The sequence below is a fragment of the Danio aesculapii genome, chromosome 6 (assembly GCF_903798145.1).
Source record: "Danio aesculapii chromosome 6, fDanAes4.1, whole genome shotgun sequence".
Lineage (NCBI taxonomy): Eukaryota > Metazoa > Chordata > Actinopteri > Cypriniformes > Danionidae > Danio > Danio aesculapii.
The window spans coordinates 62,631,197-62,641,351 of NC_079440.1; the positions used below are offsets into that span (position 1 = coordinate 62,631,197).

The window sequence follows — 10,155 nt, forward strand, 5'->3', positions numbered from 1 at the left end:
CAATCAGTGTTAAACTGAGCGTCAGCCGCAGGTGTGTGCGTGTGTGTGTGTGTGTGGGTGTGTGTGTGTGTGTTAATCCACACACTCTTTAGAAGCAGCTTTTGATGTCAATCACTGTGTGTGGAGCATATTAATACATCAAGCACACAAAGACAGACACACACACACACACACACACACACACACACACACACACACACACACACACCTCTGCTTCAGCCAGACGACTGCTGCTGTTAATATTACATGAGGAAAACACTCATTTCTGTAGCAGAAATTATTCAACGGCACAAACAGACTCACACACACACACACGCACACACACACACACACACACGTATCAACATCATCAAAGTGTCATCAAGGGAAAACAGGCCGTCCTACAAACAACCACACTGAAATCTGATAGATACACACACACTGCTCAGCATAAAGCAGCACAGCCTATATCTGTGTCTCACTGAATATAACCATACTGTTCTGCTGCATGTAAACAACACAGAGCGGCACGGTGGCGCAGTGGTTAGCACTGTGGCCTCATAGCAAGAAGGTCTCTGGTTCGAGTCCCGGCTGGGTCAGTTGGCGTTTCTGTGTGGAGTTTGCATGTTCTCCCCGTGTTGGTGTGCGTTTCCCTCCACTCACCGGCCACTTTATTAGGTACACTTACTAGTACCGGGTTAGACCCCTTTTATCTTCAGAACTGCCTTAATCCTTGGTGCCGTAGATCTAACAAGCTACTGGAAATATTCCTCAGAGATTTTGCTCCATATTGACATGATAGTATCACGCGGATTTGTCGGCTGCACATCCATGATGCCAATCTCCCGTTCCACCACATCCCAAAGGTGCTCTATTGGATTGAGCTCTGGTGACTGTGGAGGCCATTTAAGTACAGTGAACTCATTGTGATGTTCAAGAAACCAGTCTGAGATGATTGGTGCTTTATGACATGGTGCGTTATCCTGCTGGAAGTAGCCATCAGAAGATGGAGACACTGTGCTCATAAAGGGATGGACATGGTCAGAACAATACTCAGGTAGGCTGTGGTGTTGACACCATGCTCAATTGGTACTAATGGACCCAAAGAAAATCTCCCCAACACCATTACACCACCACCACCAGCCTGAACCGCTGATACAAGGCAGGATGGATCCATGCTTTCATGTCGTTGAGACCAAATTCTGCCCCGAGCATCTGAATGTGGCAGCAGAAATGGAGACTCATCAGACCAGGCAACGTTTCTCCCATCTTCTATTGTCCAGTTTTGGTGAGCCTGTGTGAATTGTAGCCTCAGTTTCCTGTTCTTAGCTGACAGGAGCGGCACCCGGTGTGGTCTTCTGCTGCTGTAGCCCATCCGCCTCAAGGTTGGACGTGTTGTGTGTTCAGAGATGCTCTTCTGCAGACCTCGGTTGTAACGAGTGCTTATTTGAGTTACTGTTGCCTTTCTATCAGCTGGAACCAGTCTGGCCATTCTCCTCTGACCTCTGGCATCAACAAGGCATTTGCGCCCACAGAACTGCCGCTCACTGGATATTTCCTCTTTGTCGGACCATTCTCTGTAAACCCTAGAGATGGTTGTGCGTGAAAATCCCAGTAGATCAGCAGTTTCTGAAATACTCAGAGCAGCCCGTCTGGCAGCAACAACCATGCCACGTTCAAAGTCACTTAAATCCCCTTTCTTCCCCATTCTGATGCTCACTTTGACCTGCAGCAGATCGTCTTGACCATGTCTACATGCCTAAATGCATTGAGCTGCTGCCATGTGATTGGCTGATTAGACATTTGTGTTAACCAGCAGTTGGACAGGTGTACCTAATAAAGTGGCCGGTGAGTGCATTTCACATTAAATGAAAATATTACAATGTTAGTTTTCCCAATATCATGTAGCTCTAACGTGATCTTCGTTTAGATGAGTTGATCTGTTTTGTCATAGGTACTGACCAATCTAATGTATCTGCACAGATATATTACTGTAGAGAATATCATTGTAAACGAGAGATCTGTGAGAGGCACAAACTCATGTATGATCAGCACTGAGCGTTTCACAATAAGAATTATTTTCATTGGCGATCTAATTTTTATTGCATCACAAAGGATGTGGACCAACCAATAGGATTTATGCATTTGGTCACATGGTTACAAAAATATAGCGTGAGTGTATGCGTATATATATATATATATATATATATATATATATATATATATATATATATATATATGTGTGTGTGTGTGTGTGTGTGTGTGTGTGTGTGTGTGTGTGTGTGTGTGTGTTAGACAATGCCGCAGGTAGACACGCCATGACGAACACAGTCAAGCAGATCAGACAGGCAGAACCAAACTCTTCCTCCATCAGATGAAGGCTGTAGATTCGTCTCTTAACACACACACACACACACACACACACACACACACTCACACACACACACACACACACGTACGTACGTACCTGAACAGCTCAAAAAGCAGTGAAAGGTCACAAAAACGCTCTCAAACACAGCTGATCAAAGCAGACGCTCAAACGCCAGCACAGTCTTGCTGTTCAGAGGACAGCGTGAATAACCCAGAGCAGACTTTCCTTTACAATCATGTGTTGAGCGAGGTGATCCACACACACTGCACTAAACACTCGTTTTTCCACTTGTTCCATGTCCAAACATCTAAACACTCTTAAATCAAGAAGCATGTTCTAGAAAAGAAACTAGTCTAGTCTTGCTTTCTTAAATAATGAGTCAAAATGAAGTCAGTAGTTCATTAAAACAGGCTAAATAATCTAATGTCAAAGCTAAAGCGGAGTTATTTGACTTGCACCGACTCTGTGGTCAGCTGTTCTGGACAATATACACAGATATTTCAACGGTGAACATGTCTGGTTTAGCTCAGCTACCAAATCCGACCTTCGAAGACTACCTCTCTCTGTGTGTGCCTCTTTGAACTGTTACCTTCTGGTCGACGCTACAGAGCACTGCGCACCAGAACAGCCCCACACAGAAACAGCTTCCTCCCTCAGGCGATCCATCTTATGAACACTTGATGATAATAATTGTGGAACCAACATCACTACTGCTATACACTTTTATACACATATACACTTATTTAACAACACACTTTACATGCCAATTTGCACATAACAGCTGCACATATAACGATGTATATAGCAATAAACATGTACATACACTTGTCAATCTGTATATTTGCATTCATTATTTACTTCTATTTAAAATATATTTATGATCTGTTTCTTGTCCTGTTTCTGTAATCCTGCTGCACTGTAGAAGCTCTGTCACCAAAACAAATGTATGGAGTCAATCTAGGGCCATATATACAGTTAAAGTCAGAATTATTCACCCCCCTTTATTCATTTATTTATTTTAATATTTCCCAAATGCTGTTTCTCAGATTGAGGAAATGTTGACAGTATGTCTGATAATATTAGTTCCTCTGGAGAAAGTCTTATTTGTTTTATTTCAGCTAGAATAAAAGCAGTTTTTAATAGTTTAAACACCATTTTAAGCTCAATATTATTAGCCTCTTTAAGCTATATTTGTTTTCAATAGTCTCCAGAACAAACCATCATTATACAATAACTTGCCTAATTACCCTAACCTGCCTAGTTACCCTAATTACCCTAGTGAAGCCTTTAAATGTGACTTTAAGCTGTATAGAAGTGTCTTGAAGAATATCTAGTCTAATATTATTTACTGTCATCATGACAAAGAGAAAATAAATCAGTTATTAGAGATGAGTTATTAACACTATTATGATTAGAGATGTGCTGGAGAAATCTGCTCTCTGATAAACAGAAACTGGGGAAAATATAAACAGGGGGGCTAATAAATCTGACTTCAACTTTACTTGCAAAAAAATAAAGTTTTGCAAACAAAAAATGAAGTACTGAGCAAAAAAAAATAAATAAATGCAAATCTTCAAAAATCTCTAAGCAAAAATTAATTTGAGAAAAAAATTGTTTTGCTAACAAAAATAAGGAACTGCAAAGGTAAAATTAAGTTTTGATAAATAAAAATGAAATTTGCAAACAAAAATAACTGCAAATAAAAATAAAATCAAGCAGTGCAAAAGCAATAAAAATTGCATATATTCAACCGTGAGTTGGTGATGCTGTTTTCACGTTGCATTTCACGTTTCTGCGCGTTTCACTTTGTGGCCCTGATTTGACAAGGGGGCGGAGTCAAGGGAACTTGGGCATTTATGGCAGGCTGTGAAGTGCAAAGTGAAAACAGCATCGCAAACTCAGGGCTGATTAAAAAGCAAATCAAAATGAGCCAATAAAGTGTATATATGTGTGTGTGTGTGTGTGTGTGTGTGTGTGTGTGTGTGTTTTATTTTTAAAAAACTGCAAATAGTTTTAGTTCTGTTTTGCACAGCTTGATTTTTATTTGCAGTTCTTTTTTGGTTTGCAAATTTCATTTTTATTTTTCAAAGCTTCATTTTCCTTTTTGCAGTTGCTTATTTTTTTAGCAAAATTATTTTTATTTCTCAAAAATTTATTTTCGCTTTGCGATGTTTAGAGATTTGCATTTATTTATTTTTGCTCAATACTTTATTTTTTGATAGCAAAACTTCCTTTTATTTCGCAAGTAAACATGGCTCTAGATTGACTCCATACAAATTCCTTGTGTGTGAACATACCTGACAATAAAGCTCTTTCTGATTCTGATTCATATTCATTCTCTGTGATTTATGTTTCAGGTTTTACTGCAAATGTCACATCTGAAACATGCTCAGATATTCTGTGAATGATAATTAATATGATGATGAATAGTAAAGTAATAAATAAGGCATGATATCAGCATCAAGACTTTGGTTTGTCACTCTGTTTACATTCCTCAGATAAACACAGGATGTGGTGAAGATGAGTTCTGAAATCACTAAATAACAAACTTTACAAGTGTAGAAGAGTGTAAATCAAGAGGAGATCCAACAACACACTGACTATAGAGAAACACAGCACTATAATAATAATGACAACATGTCGACGTGCGAATACAAAAAACTGTCGTGTCATGTGTGCGTATGAGTGTGTGTGGGGGTGTGCATGTCTGTGTGTATATGTGTGCATGTATATGATTGTGTGTATGTGCGTGTGAGGGTGTGCATGCATAAGTGTGTGTGTCTGTGAACGTGTGTGTATGTACAGTTGAAGTCAGAATTATTAGCCCCCCTTTGGGTTTCTTTTGTAAATATTTCCCAAATGCTGTTTCTCAGATTGAGGAAATGTTGACAGTATGTCTGATAATATTAGTTCTTCTGGAGAAAGCCTTATTTGTTTTATTTCAGCTAGAATAAAAGCAGTTTTTAATAGTTTAAACACCATTTTAAGCTCAATATTATTAGCCCCTTTAAGCTATATTTGTTTTCAATAGTCTCCAGAACAAACCATCATTATACAATAACTTGCCTAATTACCCTAACCTGCCTAGTTACCCTAATTAACCTAGTTAAGCCTTTAAATGTCACTTTAAGCATGTCTGTGAGTGTGTGTGCAAATGAGTGTGTGAGATTGAGCTGAATTTGGTTTTATATTCACACATTCTCCATAATAATGTAATTTCAGAAACGCATTCTTTACAAATTGTAAATAGTGGACTCAAATTAGCAGCCGTTGACGAGGCCCACAGTGAATCTGCACACACAGAAATCCAGATTTATAGCTCATCATTGAGTCTATGTATTTACTGTTGTAAATGTGTGTACATTTATATTTACTCAGTTTTTAAATTATTTCTCTAATATTAATTGTGGCAGCATGGTGGCGCAGTGGGTAGCACAATCACCTCTCTGCAAGAAGGTCGTTGGTTCGAGTTTCGGCAGGATCAGTATGTTTCTGTGTGGAGTTTGCATGTTCTCTCCGTGTTGGCGTGGGTTTTCTCCGGGTGCTCCGGTTTCCCCTATAGTCCAAACACATGCGCTATAGGGGAACTGATGAACTACATTGGCTTGTGGCTGGAAGGTCAAAGGTCATCCGTTGCATAAAACATATGCTGGATAAGTTGGCGGTTCATTCCGCTGTGGCGACCCCTGATAAATAAAGGGACTAAGCCGAAAAGAAAATGAATGAACATTATCTGTGATATAATAATATTAATATGAAAACGTTTATATGATTTATTTACAATACAGACTATAAAGTAATATTTTCTGTCTTTTAGAGATATTATATGAGAGACTTGCTTTGTTTATCAAATAAGTGGATCTAATTGGATTTGCATTGTAAACATTAAATTAAAGTTTTTATTTCATATATTAAGTTTGTAGTTATGATACTCCTAAACTCATTAATCCGCAGATTTATTACAAAATTCTCCACAGTAATGGCAAAAAAAAAAGTCTTTGCTTCTGTCTGGATGTCCATCACAGTGCAGCATTGTTTACAGCCAATTAAATAGTGCTGGTGTTGTTTTAAAGTCATATTTCAGTCCAAATATTCAAAGTACTATAGTAAACAATATAGGGAGCCCATCACTAAACGAATGTGTGAATATAAAACTTTACCTCAACATGTGTGTGTGTGTGTGTGTGTGTGTGTGTGTGTGTGTGTGTGTGTGTGTGTGTGTGTGTGTGTGTGTGTGTGTGAGTATGTGCATGTGGGTGTGTTAATGTGTGTGCATGTGTTTGTGTGTATGAATGCGTATACATATATGAGTGTGTGCTAATAAATGTTAAAATAATGAATATTTCATGATATCAGCATCAAGACTTTGGTTTGTCACTCTGTTTACATTCCTCAGATAAACACAGGATGTGGTGAAATGAGTTCTGAAATCACTAAATAACAACTTTAAGCGTTAAATCAAAACATGAGATTGAACAACACAGCGATTATAGATGAACAGAACACGGTGATGATGGTATTAACATCTCGATATTCGCCTGAAAAAAGTCGCGTCGCGCAAATAACGGTCTGCATTCCTCCGCCAACCACGCGCGACACATAAACAGATCGACCGATCGAGTTATGATCGCAGATCAATAATCCTCCACACAGCCAGCTTCAGCTGCACTGTGATCCACAACTCGAGCACACACTGTGATGTTAATGCGAGTTCACGCGTGTTTGTCTGCCGCAGAACGGAGAGAAGAACCGAGCCGCTGACCGGAGATAAAGTTACCGAGCAGGCGGAGGCTGGAGGAGCTGCTGCTGCCCGGGGGATTCCGCGGAGGCTCCCCGGGACACCGAGCACCGGAGACGGTTTGTGTTTACTTACCGGGCGCAGAACGGCGATATAATCCACAGCAGATCCGCGGAGAGAGAGCTGATGAGCGGCGGAGGAGTGAAGGAGACGCCGAGGAGGAGAGCTCGAGCTGCGGCTGCTGGAGACACGCCTACTGGGCGGAGCCACACTCACATCCTCCAGGAAACTACTGTGTGTGTGTGAGAGAGAGAATGTGGTTGCCTTCTTGTCTGTTTCTGTGTCTTTTTGTATGTGTGCGTGTCTGTCTGTCTGTCTGTCTGTCTGTCTGTCTGTCTGTCTGTGTGTGTGTGTGTGTGTGTGTCTGTTTTTGTGTGTGTCTGTGTGTGTCTTTCTGTCTGTGTGTGTGCCTATTTGTTTCTGTGTGTCTTTTTGTCAGTATGTGTGCGTGTGTGTCTTTCTGTATGTGTCTGTTTCTGTGTGTCTTTTTGTTTGTGTGTGTGTGAATGTCTTTCTGTATGTGTGTGTGTGAGTGTGCGTGTGTGTCTGTTTCTATGTGTTTTTTTCTCTGTGTGTGCGTGTGTGTCTTTCTGTATGTGTGTGTGTGTGTGTGTGTGCGCGAGTGTCTTTCTGTATGTGTGTGTATCTTTTTGTTTCTGTGTGTCTTTTTGTCTGTGTGTGTGCGTCTTTCTGTATGTGTGTGTGTGTGTGTGTGTCTGTGTGTCTTTCTGTCTGTGTCTGTCTGGTTGTGTGTCTGTCTGTCTCTCTGTGTGTGTGTGCCTCTGGTTGTTTTTCTGTCTGTCTCTCTCTCTCTCTCTCTCTCTCTCTCTCTCTCTCTCTCTCTCTCTGTGTGTGTGTGTCACTGGCCCATATGAGCCTAATTTTAACACACACCTACAATAGTAAAGCCATTGTTTCTGGACACTCATTCATTCGTTCATTCATTCATTCGGTTTAATCCTTTATTAATCAGGGGTCCCCACAGTGTAATGAACCACCAACTATTCCAGCACATGTTTTACGCAGCGGATGCCATTTCAGCTGCAACCCAGTACTGGGAAACACTCATACACACTCATTCACACACACACACACACACACACACACACACACACACACACACACACTCATATAGCACATGTGTTTGGACTGTGGGGGAAACCGGAGCACCTGGAGGAAACCCACACCAACACGGGGAGAACATGCAAACTCCACACAGAAACACCAACTGACCCAGCTGGGACTCGAACCAGAGACTTTCTTGCCCCTCACATTGTACAATGCAACATTAAAATCCTAAAAACAAATATAATGTAATGAATGATGAATCCAGAATAATATCTCAGTGCTGTTTCAAAGTCAAATGAACCTTTTTGTCATTGAGGGAATGACACTCAGATTATTTCACTCATTTAATTCTGATATTTAATATTTCACTTCTTAAAATAATGGAGGATAGCGCTGGTTAACAGAGGGAGATTGGCTGAGATTGGCAGTGATGAAGCTCCTGAATGACATTTGGCCCTGATCAGTTAATATGGCAGCAGCGGAGACTCTTTAACATCAGCAGAGCATCCAAATGAACAGCTCCAGGAGAGAAACAGCATTTAATATTCTACTGCTCTCGCCACATATCCCAAAAACTAGGTCAGCGCAGTGTGTGTGTGTGTGTGTGTGTTTCAGTCTAGAGCTCTGTGCATGTTTGATAAGCATCATCATCCTCCTCTTCATGTCATGTCTCCTTCTTCTGCTGTATAATGTGTGTGTGTGTGTGTGTGTGTGTGTGTGTGTGTGTGTGTGTGTGTGTGTGTGTGTGTGTGTGTGTGTGTGTGATTCAACGCTAAGGATTTTTTCTACTGGCCTGATCGGGTCAGTGGTTGAGATTTTTACTTGCCTTGACAGAAGTTTCAGCAGCCCCACCAAAATAAAGAAAGTAAAGAGCTAATTAATAGATTAATTAATGATAATTAATAGATATTTCTTAGCCACATTTTTAAAATAATGTGTCAAAAGTAACATCTGTGAATCAACAAGTTAAATATTTAAATGTTCATAAATGTCTAATGAGCAAAATGCAAAGTTTCATGCAAACAAAAAGAGCAGTATGGAAATGTGCAGGTACTACAGGATATTGTAGTTATAAATGATTTCACTTCAAACATCACTTCCTCTTCTTCATCGTGTTGTATCCTCGTAAATGTCTGCTTCCTAGACAAAACAGACGTTTTCTTTTAGCCTCATAATTTGATGTTGCCGTCTCTTAGCTGTTCTGGTTGGTACAGGAATAAAATAACATGCTCACAACAAGATTAGAAGAACCGAAAAGCAATATGTGTTTACAACATCACAGAGAAGGCAGCAACTTTAATTCTAAGCAAAGTCAATTCTAAGACTGTATTGTTAATAAATAGTGGCATTAATTAAAAAAAAAAAACGAAACCAAATGGGCCAGTAACTATCCTGTCTACCAGGGCCGGCCCTGGATATTTGGGGAATAAGGAGATTAATTTGGGGCTGTGCCTTGCTGTAAATAATGAGGTATTACCATTGTAAATCAGCCTACAATGATTGTATTGCTTATTAAATACATGCTTATGAAACAGGAAAGTAAAGCCTGATGTCTTCTACTTCATCACTGTCTGAATGATTTGGCCATTGTAAAACAGCAGTGTTTCTGTCAACTAGCAGCTTTAAATATGAAGAATTAAACAATCTTTAATAAAGGGAGCAGGGAGTCCTCCTTTGCGTCCAGTGTTTAAAACATATACTATTAATTTAGCAAACAGATTAAAGATTCTATAAATTATTCTAGGTTGAGTTTTTTAATTAATTCCAAAAGCAAAAACCCTGAAACGACAATGAATAATAATTAGCCCAAAGTGAAAATGCATTGCTTAATAATAAAATATACATTCTGAACTCCTTAAAAACTACACAAAACAATTAACATTAATAGAAAGATTGATCCATACATAATAAAATCAAAAGTAAATAATGTAAAGTAAAT

At 39.6% G+C, this 10,155-nt stretch overlaps 1 protein-coding gene across 1 annotated transcript in view; it reads right to left on the bottom strand.

The window, feature by feature from the left end:
- Positions 1 to 7,300, bottom strand: part of ppp1r16b (protein phosphatase 1, regulatory subunit 16B) — a 96,886-nt gene extending 89,586 nt beyond the window's left edge. Inside the window, exon 1 of the mRNA XM_056460688.1 lies at positions 7,224 to 7,300. The gene's annotated coding sequence lies outside the window, so the exon portion shown is untranslated. The remainder of the gene's footprint in view (positions 1 to 7,223) is intronic.
- Between the last annotated feature and the right edge of the window lie 2,855 nt (positions 7,301 to 10,155).